Here is a 16,803-nt window from a genome sequence, read left to right as displayed (position 1 = left end):
ACATATCATGCATAGCAACTACCTTTCTATTTATGGCATATATAACATACATCGTATTCGACCTTCCGGTCACACAGTCAAACCCTTCCGGGTATAGTATAGTGAGAAGACTCACCTCGTGGATTCTGAAAGCTAGCAACTCCTGAAATCCCTCGTACTCGATCCGCCGAGCTACAGACTCCCTGTAATATCGTACGTCCCTTATTAACACTTTTATCTTTCAATACAACTGACCCTAAGAAATCACACATAGGTCAACTCTGGTCAACAGTCCACGGTCAACTCGACTGGACTCGGCGAGTACCCTGGCGACTCGGCGAGTCTAGTCATCCTCCAGTCCTCTAAAGTTTCCCTTCTACTCGTCGAGTATCCTCCTTGACCCGACGAGTTACTCCTGGGAGAATCGCGGGGCCACCCCGACTCCACTCGCCGAGTCTGAGGAACAACTCGGCGAGTCCCAGTTATTCTTCAAGCTACTCGCCGAGTCTGCTCATCTGAATCGACGAGTCCATGCCATGCAGTCGCTCAAACTGTTTCCTAAGGTCATAACTGCTCCGACCATTCATAGGTCTGGCCTTCCTCGACTGGTGCTTTACATAAGGTCTTCATTTAGGTGCTCATGCTACACCCCAAGACTTATGGTTTACATGTTGACCTAAGGCATAAGGATTTCAATCCAAAACCTTCACAAATTCCCGAAATGCCCAGACATGGAATAATCTGGACCTCCAAAGGTCCCAACACAAGGTTACAATCGCTTGGGGGACCTGGGTAACACTCAATCTATCCACAAAAGGGTTCCATAAACCCTAATCCTCTAAATATATCAACATAGCAGAGTATACCCGAATTCATACCTGGATAATGTATTCTCTGTGTCCCCAATCTTTAGCATGTGACTCCCTTGCTGTTCCTTTAGCCAAAACCTTCCCTTCCTTGCACAACAACTCCTTCACAATCACCCATGGCCTCTAACCTTGCTCCAGATGCACACAATCGGTTTAGGGCTCCTCTCAGACGGCTAAAAGGGAACAATGACGGCCAATGATCCCCTTTATACGTCCCAAACCTGAACGGTTAGGGTTTTCGCTAAACAGCGCAGACTCGCCGAGTCCCTATCTGGACTCGTCGAGTCCAATCGCGAACCCGCGACCCGATCTGCGATCCTACTCGGCGAGTCTGGCTCCAACTCGCCGAGTCCCCCCTTTAAAACACCCCAAAATGTAATTTTAACAATACTTGAGATTTCGGGCTGTTACAATTCTCCCCCACTAGAATCAAACTTCGCCCTCGAAGTCTCACTCTGAAAATAGTCTCGGATGCTGCTCCCGCATCTCACGTTCCGTCTCCCCAGTCACTTCCGATCCCCTCTAAGGTTGCCACTGAACCAATACCAGAGGTACCTCCTTGCTCCTCAGAACCTTGATATTCCGATCCTTGATGGCCACTGGCCTCTCAGCGTAACTCAGGCTCGCATCCACCTAATTGTTCTCTAGTGGAACCACTGCTGACTCATCGGCTATACACTTCTTCAATTGTGACACATGAAAAGTGTCATGGATCTATCCCAATTCCGTTGGCAGCTCCAAACGGTAGGCCACCCGTCCTTCCTTCGCATATTCACGAAAAGGCCCAACATACCGGGGCCCCAACTTGCCCCTCTTCCTGAATCGAATCACTCCTTTCCAAGGAGAGGCCTTCAGGAGTACGAAGTCGCCGACCTGAAACACATGCTCGAAACGGCGTCTGTCTGCATAACTTTTCTGTCAGCTCTAGGCGATCAATAACCCCTGTTTAACCTACTGAATCTGCTCTGTCGACTGAAGCACTATCTCTGTACTGTCCACCACTCCCTATAACCGAGAATTACCCAAGATGCAACTCTGCTCCAAATCTCAACGATCACTCGGCCCATCAGGGTTAGGAAACCATGAATCACCGGATCCCCGATCCAAAGCCCACTTTATCCATTTTGAAACGACTGCGAGATCCATTCTCACTCTCAGAGCAACTCTCACGAGTTCTCCTCTTGCAAACACATACACATGCTGCACTAGCCCCAACATACCTTTCTCTTCTCTTACCTAGGGAAATCCGCTTGACAACCTTGCCACTACTCCATGCATCACATGCTCTGGATCTGCTCGCAAGGACTCTCGGGTCCATGCATTACCCTTCCTCAGCAAATGAGGGTCCGACATCACCTCCTATGCAACAGCTCAAAGGGCGGCATCCAATGCACTAATGATGGCTGTTGATATGGGACAACTCAACCAATGATAAATACGTACCGCGGCTTTCTCCGAAATCTAATACACATGCCCGAAGCATGTCTTCGAGCGTCTGAATCATTCACCCTCTCTAAAGTGTCCTCAGATGTCATCATGATAAGCTCATTTCCCATGTTCCTCTTCAAGACTGAGTACCAGATCAACTTTTGGCTCCACATCTGAGCCCCCAACGGTCACCCATATCGTGATCCTAATATCCCACTAACTTTTCTCCCCGTGACCACTATCCCGACCCAGTGACACGCAAGTCACCAAATCCTCTTTTCCTCGTGCGAGAAAATATAATCCAACCGAGGATCGTCTCGACTCAAATCTGTGGTTATTGATGCGCGTATTCCTTGCGTATCTCACCGCATCTCCCGATAGAGACGGAGACTCCCGCCCCGTCCCCGACTCAACATCCAAGCTCCAAAAACTCAATACCAGGGCTACCCAAACTCGAAACTCTTCCACCTCCTACACTGCTCGAAAGTATTCCAACGTCGAAATTCTCTCGTCATCTAGTGAGTACTGCAACTCCACGCAGTATCACAACACCCTCTAACTAGTAAGTAATGCGACTCGAATATCCATCACAGACCCTGGAGGCAATCAACATAACAAATGCCCACCTTTGCGAAAATCCACTCTTTCAAATAATCTCCCTGAATTTCCATACTTGAGGGCTCCTACTGGATTCACAGATACTTGATATACCACAATTCGATTCAATTCAAGATTCACGAGTAACTCCGAAATAAAGATATCATACCCGGATATCCCAGAATACTGCCACAACCACTGATCTCCTGCCCCAACCACTGATCTCCTGCCCCAAACATCATTATGGAACTTCCGTTTCTTGCTCAAAGCTAAAACCAAAAAGTCACCTCCTATTTTGAAGTCAAAACATAATGATGATGTTTGGATAGAAAATTATATCTTCATGAGATGTGACTCCATCCCTGATGGAGAGATCTTGCCAAAGTATTCGATTACAAAGGGTGGGGTTTCATTTTATTATACTAAGGATCCTGGAATTCAAAGACCCTTATTTTGTTTGGTTTTATATACCTTTCATCTTTGAAAAGATTGTCCATATCATTGAAGATATCGAGGATAGGATTGAGGGTTTCCTTGTTTTACCGGAGATTGAGAAATTATTCAAGCTAGAACACCCTAGCCATCAAGAGAGTTCTATATCTACCATCCCAGTGTCAACTGACAAGGATCCCCAACTTATTTGTTTAATTTATTTTCTATGAAGAATCCTAAACTTGTTGAGAATCCACACAGTACGGTGTCCAATTTACACTTGCTGATAACGACTCCGTTATGTGCACAGGAAAATTGGTGGTCAAGAAGCAAAAGATCCCATCCTCTATCCCTCTTAAGAGAGCCTCCATAGATTTGACTATTAAGACTCCAGGATCCTAAAAGAGGAAATTAGCTGAGGTCTTCGATCTGGAGAATCTTGAAGTAGATGAGGCATTGACGAATTTTATCTCTTTCTTGAAATCTATAAGTATCCTTGTGCTCTTTTATGTTTGTATTTAGTTTTCTCAACGTTTCTTTTATAGGTAGTCGACCATGTTTCTCGCTCTATTGAGGATCTTAGTGCTAAGCTTGATTGGGTGGAATAGGCTTTGAAAGAGCGAAAGGGGATAAACAAACCTTTAGTTATAACATAGGAAAATAGTTTTTCTTATATGTATTCAAGCTTAACACCGTCTGTGGTGGTTTCGCTTGAGTTAAACATGAGAATCACAACAAAGAAATAGTTAACATTAGTCTTCGTCCAGGAAGGGGTCTTAGAACGAGACTCTGACGATCTAGTCAGTAGTTGTATGAGAGAGTTAGGGTTTAATTTGAGATAGTGAGGGATACGATCTCTTCTTTTATAGAATAAGGGCCCTTTTATACTTTTCGTCCGGGGAACATGTCCCCGAAAAACGTTTTTCTCATTTTGACCGTAAGGACGTGGAAGCATCCTGTTGGTGGGTCGTGCACCATTAGTGGTTATTTGCTATTGGTGCATAGTCACTGGGAAGCAGCATTCTGAGTGCTACACTTGTCATTTTGGGGAGCAATTGGTACTATTTTGGCATGTTATGGGCCTTTGCATTAGAAAGCCAAGGTCGGACCAAAGCCTAGCACTTATGTAGGGTAGCGACCGTTAGCTAGACGGTTTTAGATAATCATCCCATTATCTTTGATGTAATACTAGAGGGATATTTTGATAAGTCCCCTAGGCAAGTAAATGTCAACGTTAGCTTTGGGTAGCTGAGTTGTTCTAGCTTAGATCAAGGCACGTGTTCAGATGAGAAGGTGTTGACGTCTACTGATGTGATAGAGTCGACTTCGTAGATGATTTCGCCATTGTGATCTTTCGAATTTCCTACCTCACATTTAAAGCTACCTTTATCGGAGCAATTTCTTTTCTTCTCTCTTCTGTTCTTCAACTTCTTTTTCTTCTTATTTTCTTCTTTCCTTTCCTTTCTCAACGGTGGATAATGGATGCTCCAGATACTGGGATTAGCCCCTCTACAAGCGAGTGTGCAAATCTGCAGGAACAATTTGGGTTCCTTCCGCAGCATGGGATGGAGTATCCTCGAAAGAGGGATATTGTAACCTTTCCACTGGAAGGAAAGGTCGAAGTCCCCATACTAATCTTTGAAGCGGGGCTCCGACTACCAACGAACGATTTCTTAGAGGAAATCATGCACCAGTACGACATCTCCGTCAACGATCTGAGTCCCAACGCTGTTAACAAGATAGTCGACTTTAAGATGGCGTGTTGAGCCTTGGGTGTGCTTCCCAGCTCTAGGGTTTTTTTTTCTTCAACTCATTGACCCAGTCCGGCGTGCACACATTCACTCAACAGTGGTGCATCCATATGTTAATCGTAAATCAGACCCCCCCCCCCCCCCCACAAAAAAAAAGAATTGGAAAAATTAACGGTTATGGATGAACCAAAATTAACGTTTATGGATGAACACATTCACTCAAAGCAAAGGTCACATCAGGATGAGTACAATTCACTGCATACATGATCGAGCCAATAGAGGAAGCATATGGGAATCGACTCATCTCAGCTATCTTAACCTCTATACTAAGAGTATGAGTCTTACTCAGTTTGGAATTGCTTTGAATTGGTAAGTCACCTTTCTTGGAATTCTGGATGTTGAACCTCTTCAACACCTTGTCCAAGTAGGTACTTTAACTAAGTCCAATTAGTCTCTTATTCCTGCCTCTCAATATCCTTATCCATAGGATATAGGCAGCTTCTCCAAGGTCCTTTATATAGAAACACTTCCCAAGCCAGGATTTCACCTCCTGCAAGTTTGGGATGTCATTTCCTATAAGTAGTATGTCATCCACATACAATAACAAAAAGCTAACTATACTCCCACTGGCTCTGACATATACACATGACTCATCCTCGCTTCTCAAAAAGCCAAACTCTTTAACTATCTCATCGAAACAAAGATTCCATCTGCGAGATGCTTGTTTCAATCCATAAATGGATTTCTCAGGATTATACACTTTATTAGGGTACTTTGCATTGACAAAACCCTCTAGTTGAATCATGTAAACGTGCTAAGCCAACTTTCCATTAAGGAAAGTGGTTTTGACATCCACTTGTGATATTTCATAGTCATGAAATTCAACTATTGATAACATAACCCTAATAGATTTAATCTTTACTATTGGTGAGAACGTATCATCATAGTCAACTCCCAGAGTTTAAGTAAAGCCCTTCGCAACCAATCGCGCCTTATAAGTGTGTACTTTTCCATCCATGTCAGTCTTCTTCTTGAAGATCCATTTTCATCTGACTATCTTATGACTCAGTACATTGTCAACCAAGTTCCAAACATGATTGTCATACATGGACTAAATCTTGATGTCCATAGCCTCTTTCCACTTTGCAGACTCGGGGCCTGCCATGACTTCCATGTAGTTGTTAGGTTCATCCAAATTTACCAGTGTGCTATCACTGATAAATGTATCATCTTCTGTAGTAATATGGAAACCATAAAATCCAGGTGTATTTCTAACTCTAGTGGAACGCCTCAGAGGTACAGATTCGTTAATTGGTTTAACAGTAGTTTCCTCTTCAGGTTGATCGCTAGTGTTTGAGGTTCCTTAACCGCTTGACTCTTAAAGTTCTTCAAGGTCAATTTGCCTCCCACTGTTTCCTTGGCCTATGAATTCTCTCTCACGAAAGACTCCTATCCTTTCAACGAAGACAACATTGTCACTCAGTCTATAGAAGAGATATCCAAAGGATTTCTGTGGGTAGACGATAAAAATACACCGCTCACTACGAGGTTCTAGCTTGTCGTGAGTCTCGCATCTAACGAAAGCCTCGCAACCCTAAACCTTGATATGTGCTAATGAGGAAACGTCCCTGTCCACATCTCATGTGGTGTTTTGGTAACCTTCTTAGTTGGGACTAGATTAAGGATATGGGTGGCAGTCGCTAAGGCATACCCCCAAAATGAGATAGTTAATGAAGTTCAACTCATCATGGAACATACCATGTCCAATAAGGTCCGATTTTTCCTCTCAGCCACACCATTAAGTTGTGTGTCCTAGGAGGTGTCAATTGTGAAACAATTAAACATTCCTTAAGATAGCCAATGAACTCGATACTAAGATACTCTCCACCCTGATCGGATTGGAGCATCTCTATCTTCTTGCCCAGTTGATTCTCCACTTCTTGTTTAAACTCTTTGAACTTTTCAAAGGATTCTGACTTATGCTTGATTAAGTAGATATAGCCATATCTGCTGTAATAATTAGTAAAAGTCACATTGAAGCGGTTAGGATCCCTTATGGTGGGTTTGAAGGGTCCACACACATCTGTGTGTATGAGGTCCAACAAACCTTCACCCATCCCACAAGTACGAGTGAAGGGTGATTTAGTCATCTTTCCAAGAAAAAAATATACGCAACTATCATTTGACTTTAAGCCAAATGATTCCAAGACTCCAGCCTTTTGGGGCTGGCCAATGTGCTTCTTGTTGACATGTCCAAGACGAAAATACCATAAGGATGCGTTATCCAGACTAGTCGAAGAATCAATATGCAATACATTATTTCCTAATTTGTCTACAACCAACACAATTTCACATACACCATTACAAGGCAATGCTTTAAAATAAAATACGTCATTATAAAAATAATTAATAGCACCACTTTCATTATCAAACGAAAGTTAAAACCTTGTTTGTATAAACCATGAAAGGAAATAATATTTCTTGCCATTTTAGATGAGTAACAACAATTCATCGAATCTAATTTTAACCCACTACGAAGCAATAAAGAATAAATGCCAATCTTGGTGATAGGTGAATCTTTTCTATTCCCCATGATTAAGTTTATCTCCCTGTGCTTCACATCCTTACTTCTTTTAGTCCCTACAAATCAGAACAAATGTGAATTCCATAACCGGTATCAAGGACCCAAGAGTTAGTATGTGGTGAGTTATTAGACTATATAGTGTAAATACCTGCATATGTGGGTTTTACTTTCCCATCCTTAACATCCTGCAAGTACTTGGGGCAACTTCGCATCTAGTGCCCCTTTTCATGACAATAAAAGCACTCTGCTTCTTTTGGGTTAGTGGCGGGAGTAGCAGGACTAACTTTAGTTCTACCAGAAAAGCACCATTCAAGAGACTTTTCCTTGTGATCCTTGGTAGGGGTCTTCAGCTTCTTCCCTTTCCCTTGCCCGATTGCCAGAACTGGGGTAGTAGTAGGAGTGGTAACAATTTTTTTAACTTTGAGACTACTTTCAGCAGACCTCAAAAGTCCGTGAAGCTTGTTGAGGGTGAGATCATCCTTGTTCATATGATAAGTCATACAAAACTGATCATAACAGGGAGGCAGAGAATGTAGAATAATATCTATGGCCAGTTCCTCATCGAAGTTTACATTCAATTCAGTAGACAGTCCACAAACCTTTGCATTTTCTACAAGTGGGTCGTGATGGATTCTCCATCCTTCATTTTAGTTTTTATCATGGAGGTGATGATTTCATACCTCTCTTGACGAGCACATTAATGGTACCTTCCCATTAGGTGTTGGTGCATCTAATAAGGGTAGAAATCCTCATAGGACTTTTGGAGTTCTGCTGTCATATTTTCCAGCATGATAGAAGACACCTTATTGGAATCCTTCTCATGGGTAGTGTACTCAGCAATCTCCTCAGGAGTAGCAGAAGACTCATCAATGACCTTAAGCTCCTTGTCTAGGAAATATTCCTTGTCCTCATAGCAAGTGACCATCCTGATGTTCCTAATCTAATCATTGAAATTAGTACCATCGAAGATGACTCTCCCACAAATTTTCATGAGAGTGAAAGAGCTAGTAGGGTTTGAGCCAGAAGCATTGTTGGAAGACATCTGAAAAAGAAAGAAAAAGTTTAGATTGGATAAGATTCCTTACTATAACACCCAAATTAAATGTTAAGGCTAGGACCCAACACAATATTTTACAATTTGGAAGAGGGATGCCATAATCCAAGTTGCAAAATATTTAAAGGTAGGTAAATGACGATTTATTAATTTCCACCATGAAGATTGAAATTGATTATTAGGTTTTAGATGAATTGAAGTTCCTAGATTCTTTTGAGATTCATTGAACTTTTCAATGGCATATTTGAATCTTGATCATGCCTTTCAAGTTTGTGACTGGGATACCGAAGATCACAAACAAGGTGTGAATAACCATGAAATATACTTGGTACTCTTTATGTCATTTATCACCTAATCGATGTGCCGGTTAACCACACACACTCCATCGATCTATGATAAACGTTAAGCTACCTTTTTCTACCCTTACTAGTCCATGTTAGTGTTCCGGTTAACAACACACACTCCACTAACGACTTGGTAAGGTGCAAAGTGTAATTTCATGGGTTAGCATCAATTTCACATTTTCCTAAAGTAACTACGATTGGGAATTTATAAAACATTTATTTACTTTATAATTATCATTATACTTAATTAGAATTAATGTCCTATCCCACCAGTTCAGATAACGACCCTCCACCGATCAAGGAAGCGGTGAGTGAGAATGGACACCCGTTACACTGTCATTTTATAGGCAGTAACCATATACCCCCTTATAGACTGACTTCGTGAATGATGCCTATATATATATATATATATATATATATATATATATATATATATATATATATATATATATATATATATATATATATATATATATATATATATATATATATATATATATATAGAGAGAGAGAGAGAGAGAGAGAAAGAAAGAATTAAACTTATAATATTATAATACTATAAGGGTTGAATTCTAAACTTTTAAAATTCTAGGGTTTCGTATTAAAGTATTAATGTGTGTGATTTTACAAATTCCAAAAGTTGAGGGCAAGTTTTGAAACTCTTCAAAACTTTTCATCTCCATAACATATGAATGTAATGGCCTTTTAAAAACGAGACTCTGTATTTTCTATAACCTATGAGTTTAATGACTTTTTTAAAGAAAAGACTTTTGGTTTTCCATAACTTGAGGACAAGTTATGGAGTCCATTAAAATCATTAGATCATTAATAAAGTAAACAAATAAATCATGCATGATCTAATTAAACCCATAAGAACAATATAATTCGTATAATTAATCTTCAAGAAAATTAGCATAATCATATCAACTAATACAAATCTTGAAACTATGACAATTACCTTGTAATTAGATTAGGATGCTCATTACCATATCATAAAAAACAGATTTAATGATTCAAAATAGTTTTGGTAATGATCCTAATACAATTCTGGCCAAAAACCCGAAAACCTATTGTCTGCTCATCAAACTCGTCGAGCCCACTACTGGACTCGTCGAGTCCAAGGCAATATTATAACACTGTAAAATTTAAAACAATTTTTCACGTTTTTAAACACATTGTACCAAAAACATTTAATAACAAAATCCCATTGTATCATAAGTTTGTTTCACCAAATATTTCCCAAGATCTAAATACATAAAAATCCATGCGTGTGTACGAATCATGCCAGCGCATTCCCGCGATCATCGCTGCTACCTGAAACACGTAACACATAACACGGTAAGCATGAAGCTTAGCGAGTTCTCCAAAATACCATACATAACACATACTAGCCAGTCGAGGCTATAACTCTGTGGTCCCGTAGGCCCTAACTCTGTGGACCCTCTGGTCCTAACTCTGTGAACCTTTCGGTTCTAACTCTGATATACTCTGATATACAGAGAATATAAACCACATAGAAACAATGCAGTACAACACATCACATAATAGCATACGATAACTCTGGCACATAACTCTAATTACCAATCCAAATAAAGTAAAGTGAGAAGACTCACCTCAGATGTCCCGGTGAATCACTAACTAGGTAGAAATACGATCTAGCCTCCGCCTAAACACATAAAGTAATACTCTCATAAATATAACTCTCAGAACTAGACTCCCCCATCTATAGGCACCCTCAGAAGGGTAAACGACCATTTTATCCCTCCTTTGGCTAAAAGGCCCTCAATGTTGATCAAACCCTAAAAGTCAACCAAAGTCCATGGTCAAACTTTGACCTGACTCGTCGAGTGCACTTGGGCAACTCGGCGAGTTCACCTGTGTTCACTTAGCTCTATAGTCCCATTTAACACGTCGAGTCCCTCCCTTTAATCGACGAGTCTCGAGGTAAGAATCGTGGGGCCACCCCGACTCCACTCGCTGAGTCTCAAGAACAACTTGGCGAGTACATGCCATGCAAAAAGTCCATTGACCTCCTGAGGTTATATCTGTTCCTCTAATCCATAGATCTGGCCTTCCCCAGCATAATAATCACGTAAAGTCTAGACCTTGACACTCATATATCATCTAGATGGTTTCATTTGGTGATTTAGCCCCAAAAATGACATTCTAAGCTAATGAATCCTAAGATAATTCTTAAAGCTCCAAGGTTTAAGGTCTCTGGACCTCTTTGAGTCCAGTTCCAAAGCATAAAGTCGAGAAAGGACCAATTGCTCCACATAATCATACTCAAAAGAGGTTAGAAAACCCTAACTCTAAGAATCAATACCTAGACTGAAGAAGGTCCGAATAAATACCTCAAGTTGAAGTCTCTGGACTCTGAAATCACTAGAATCACAACTCCTTCAGTCTCCTCTTGCTCTTGATCACCTTCTTCTTGCTAAACCAAAGATAGAAAGATCAAATATGGCTTCACCTTCCTCCTAAACGATGTAGCTCACTTAGGGTGCTCTCAAGGGACTGGTAGCCGCAATGGGAGGCTATGAGTGCCCTTAAATAGGCTCCAACCCCGAGGGATTAGGGTTTCATTAAGCAGCGTGGACTCACCGAGTCCACTAATGGACTCGCCAAGTCCAGACGCGAACGCGGATGATAATCCGCGACCCTACTCAGCGAGTCTAAGCATTCAACTCATCGAGTTCCTTCAAAAATTCCAAAAATAAAATATTAGAATAATATACCTGGGAATTCGGATGTTACAATTCTCCCCCACTAGAATCAGACTTCGCCCTCGAAGCCTCATTCTTCAAACAACTTTGGATTCTGCTCACGCATCTCGCGCTCCAACTCCCAAGTCAGCTCTGACCCTTTCCTATGCTGCCATGTACCTGCACCAGAGGCACTTCCTTGTTCCTCAGAACCTTGACCTTCTGATCCCGAATTGCCACTGATTTCTCAACATAGTTCAGGCCTACATCCACCTGAATATCCTCCAACGGTACCACTGTTGACTCGTCGGCTATAAACTTTCTCAACTACAACACGTGAAAAGTGTCATGAATCTGACCCAACTCCGCGGGTAGCTCCAAGCAGTAGGCTACCCTGCCTACTCTCGTGATCACCCTGAAAGGTCCAGTATATCGATTCCCCAACTTGCCCCTCTTCCTGAATCGGATCACTCCATTCCAAGGAGAGACCTTCAGGAGCACGAAGTCACCGACCTGAAACTCGAGCTTGGATCGACGCCTGTCCGCATAACTCTTCTGACGACTTTGGGCGGTCAACAACCTCTGTTTGACCTGTTGTATTTGCTCAGTCATCTGAAGCACGATCTCCATACTACCCATTACATGTTTCCCCACCTCTCCCCAGCAAATGGGGGTCCGACACCTCCTCCCATACAACAACTCAAAGGGTGGTATACCAATGCTCGAATGATGGTTGTTGTTGTAGGAAACCTCTGCCAAGGGCAAATATGTGTCCTAACTCCAGCCAAAATCCAACACACATGCTCCGAGCATGTCCTTGAGTGTCAGTCTGTGGGTGGTATGTGGTACTAAAATGCAACCTTGTACCCAATTCTTCATGAAATTTCTTCCTGAATCTGGAAGTGAAACTTACATCTCGATCTGAGACAATCGAGATCGGCACTCCATGCCGCGATACCACCTCCCTCATGTACATCTCTGCCAACTTCTCTGTGGAAGAGCTCTCACTGATAGCAATGAAATGAGCGCTCTTCATCAACCGGTATACAATCACCCAAATTGCATCGACGCCCCTCTCAGTCCTTGGCAATTTTGTGATAAATTCCATAGTAATATGTTCCCACTTCCACTCAGGAACCTCTAACGGCTGCAACTTACCATACGGTCTCTGGTGCTCGGCCTTAACCCGACGACAGGTTAGGCACCTCTCAATGAACCATGAAACGTCCCTCTTCATATATGGCCACCAATACTCCCTCTTTAGGTCCAAATACATCTGTAGTGGCCCTGGGATGGATCGAGAACTTCGATCGATGTGCCTCTTCCATCAAAATGGTACGCATCCCTCCCACAAACGGTACCCAAATCCAGCCCTGAAATGTCATAAGCCCCTGCCATCGGTAACGAACTCCGATACCTGCCTGATAACTTGCTCCCTCTTTTGGTTTTCTGGTCTCACAGCCTCCACCTGGGCCCCTTGAATGGTGTCCAACACCGGAGTCATCACTGTCAATCTCATACAAACGTCTCGCATTGGGACGCTCTCTGTCCTACGGCTCAGGGAATCGGCTACCACGTTAGCCTTACTTGGGTGGTACAGGATCTCACAATCATAATCCTTTACCACATCCAACCATCTCCTCTGCCGCATGTTCAGGCTGGGCTTATCCATCAAGTACTTCAAGCTCTTATGATTCGTGTATATGGTACACTGGACCCCATACAGATAGTGATGCCAGATCTTGAGGGCGAACAACAATGCCCCCAACTCTAAATCGTGGGTGGGATACCTTGCCTCATGAGGCTTCAGCTGCCTCGATGCATATGCTATCACGTGCCCCCTCTGCATAAGCACTGCTCCCAACCTTGATATCGACGCATCACAATATACCACGAAGTCCTCCATTCCCTCCGGAAGGGTTAACACCGGGGCTTCGTGTAACCTCTGACGAAGTGTCTCAAAGGAGGCCTGTTGCTCTGGGCCCCATGAGAAAGCAACACCCTTTCGGGTTTGCTTGGTGAGTGGTACGGTGATCTTGGAGAAATCCATGATAAATCTCCGATAATAGCCTGCCAATCCTAGGAAAATCCTGATCTCTATCAATGACCTCAGCACCTCCCAACTCATCACCACCTCAATCTTTGTCGGGTCTACCAATATCCCATTCTGGTTAACGAGATGCCCTAGGAACTGGACCTCTCGTAACCAAAAATCACACTTGGAGAATTTGGTGTAAAGCCTCTCCGATCTTAAAACTCCGAGGATCTCTCTCAAATGTTCCTCATGATGTTCTTTGGATCTCGAATACACCAATATGTCGTGAATGAACATGATCACCGAGCGATTCAACATCGGCCTACATACTCTGTTCATGAGGTCCATGAACATCGCTGGCGCATTGGTGAGCCCGAAAGGCATCACCACGAACTCGTAATGTCCGTAACGAGTCCTGAACGCTGTCTTCTAGATGTCCTCATCTCGCACCCTGACCTGATGGTATCCCAACCTCAAATCGATCTTGGAGAACCAAGATGCTCCCTGTAACTGATCAAACAAATCGTCGATCTTGACCGTCACCTTGTTCAATTCCTTGTAATCAATGCACATTCGATGTGAGCCATCCTTCTTTTTAAGAAAAAGGATAGGCGCTCCCTATGGCGAACTGCTCGGCCGAATAAACCCCTTCCCCAGCAGCTCTTGAAGCTGCAAGGATAACTCTTACATCTCTGGAGGCGCAAGGCGATAAGGTGCCTTGGCGATAGGTGCAACTCCCGGGACCAAATTGATGCTGAACTCAACCTGCCTCTCGGGAGGCACAACTGGTAACTCTTCCGGAAATACGTATGGGAACTCACGCACTATCAGTTGCTCATCAACTGACCTCGGTCTCTTTGAATCGACCCTCGTATCCATCATGTATGCTACAAACCCCTTACAGCCCTGTTGTAGTCTCTGCCTCGCTCTAGCGACTGAACAAAATGCCGACCCAAAAGGCGTACCCTCGCCGTATACGGTAAGAACTCCCCCACTAGGGTCTCGTATGGTCACCAGCTGTCTCTCTCAGTCGATAACCGCTCCAAACTTTCTCAACCAGTCCATGCCCACGATGACACATACATCTCCCATCGCAATAGGAACTAGATCAATCAGAAACTCAACAACGAAAATCTCGAGTACACATCCTCAGATCACCTCGGTGACATACACCGCTCTCTCGTCAGCTATGGAAACTCTCAGAGGTTGACTCATCACCTCTTGACTAATACTGATGTGCTGACTAAAAGTCAAAGATACAAAATACGAACTCGCAACGGAGTCAAATAACACCAAGGCAAGTACAGAATTCACAAGAAAAGTACCGACGCATATCATAATATAAGAAAAATAACCCAACATAAAAGTAAATATACGAATGAATACATACTAGCCACGACATCGGGCGCTACGCGGACCTCCTCCACAGTCAACTGGAAGGCTCTCCCTCGCGCCTTCGGTACCTCGGCCTTCACTAGCCGACTCTCAGTAGCTCTAATAGCAGCAGGGGCAGATCCCTGAGGTGCTCCCTGGGTAGTCCCTCGTAACTGTGGACACTCTGCCTTCCGGTGTCCGGTCCGGTTGCAGTGAAAGCATACTGCAAACCCCTTGGGGAAATCCCTGGCCATATGCCCCTCCTTGCCGAATTTGTAGCAAGACCCCACTCTACACACCCCCTCGTGGCTCTTGCCGCACTTGCCACAAGTGCGGCCCTTCTGACTCCCAGATCGCGAATCAGCGGGCTTGGCCCGCTTTGCTGCCGGTTGAGACTGTTCCAGTCGCCGATCCCTCGCCTGAGACTTAGCCTCCTCCCTAGCCTGGGTCTCCAGCTCTATCTCCCTCTCCCGGGCATTTTCATGAAGCTCAACAAATGTCCGATACATCAAGTTTGCCACGAACTCCTGTATATCCCTCCTCAAAATGCTCAGATAGCAGGTCATACGTGCCTGTTCGGAGGACACATGCTCTGGGCAAAACATCGCCCGCTCATGGAATTTCCTCGTAATCACTGTGATAGAATCAGTACCCTGCTTGAGGGTCAAAAACTCCTAGGCCAAACGCTCCCTCTCCACCTGGGAACGTACTCATCTTGGAACATAGCAGTGAACCTCTCCCAAGTCGCTGCAACAAGCTCAGCAGGTGAATAATGCGCTGTCACAAACTTCCACCCATCCTTCGCTCCTAAGCGAAGCTGGTTCAGTGCGAACCGGACCCTCAAATGCTCAGGAGATGAGCAAGTAAAGAAACATCCCTCTATGTCTGATATCCACCTCATTGCTGCAATCGGGTCCTGGGTCTCATCAAACTTCGGTGGTTTTGTGTTGCTGAACTCCCGGAACAACAACGCATCACCACCCTTTGGTCTAGCCACAGCTACAGCTGTAGTGGCCGCAACAACAACAGCCTCAGAAAGAGCAGCGCATCTCTCATCGAATGTTTCTATCAGGGTGGTCTTAATAGACCCAAACATCTGTAGAATCTCGTCGCGGATGGCATCAACCACCTCATCATGAATCATCTGAAGGAGCTCCTCGTCGCTCACACCCCCTCCACTGGTCCCTGGTCTGTGACGCGTCCCTACCATGATGCCTCTCTTAAATACAACATAAGATACCAGTAATTTGCTCGGATGTACACACACTCGATATCCCAACCCTACATGATTTTTGGTACCCTAAGGATTCTTACTTGGGTTGCGCACTGACCCGGTGCCTTCGATAGTACGGACCCAATACTACCGACCACACCGACTCAACATTCACACCAAGTCCTCCTCCCAGAGCCCCAAATCCCAAGTATGCTATTCTCTCTAATCATGTTCCACTCACTCGCAAGTCTCTCATAAGCTCCTTGCTGCTATCTCAACACTCACAACCATTCCTTATAGAAAAATCCCTAGACTAAGGCATCATATATCAGGCCACTCTAGTCCTAATAAGAATACCTAGTCTTACTCTAGCATACATAATATAATTCATATAGCATAGCATAACATTTCTTTTGCAACTTATTGTAAGGTATTTTG

This window comes from Lactuca saligna, chromosome 3 (assembly GCF_052625555.1).
Source record: "Lactuca saligna cultivar CGN05327 chromosome 3, ASM5262555v1, whole genome shotgun sequence".
Classification (NCBI taxonomy): Eukaryota; Viridiplantae; Streptophyta; class Magnoliopsida; order Asterales; family Asteraceae; genus Lactuca; species Lactuca saligna.
This window is presented reverse-complemented; position numbering follows the sequence as displayed.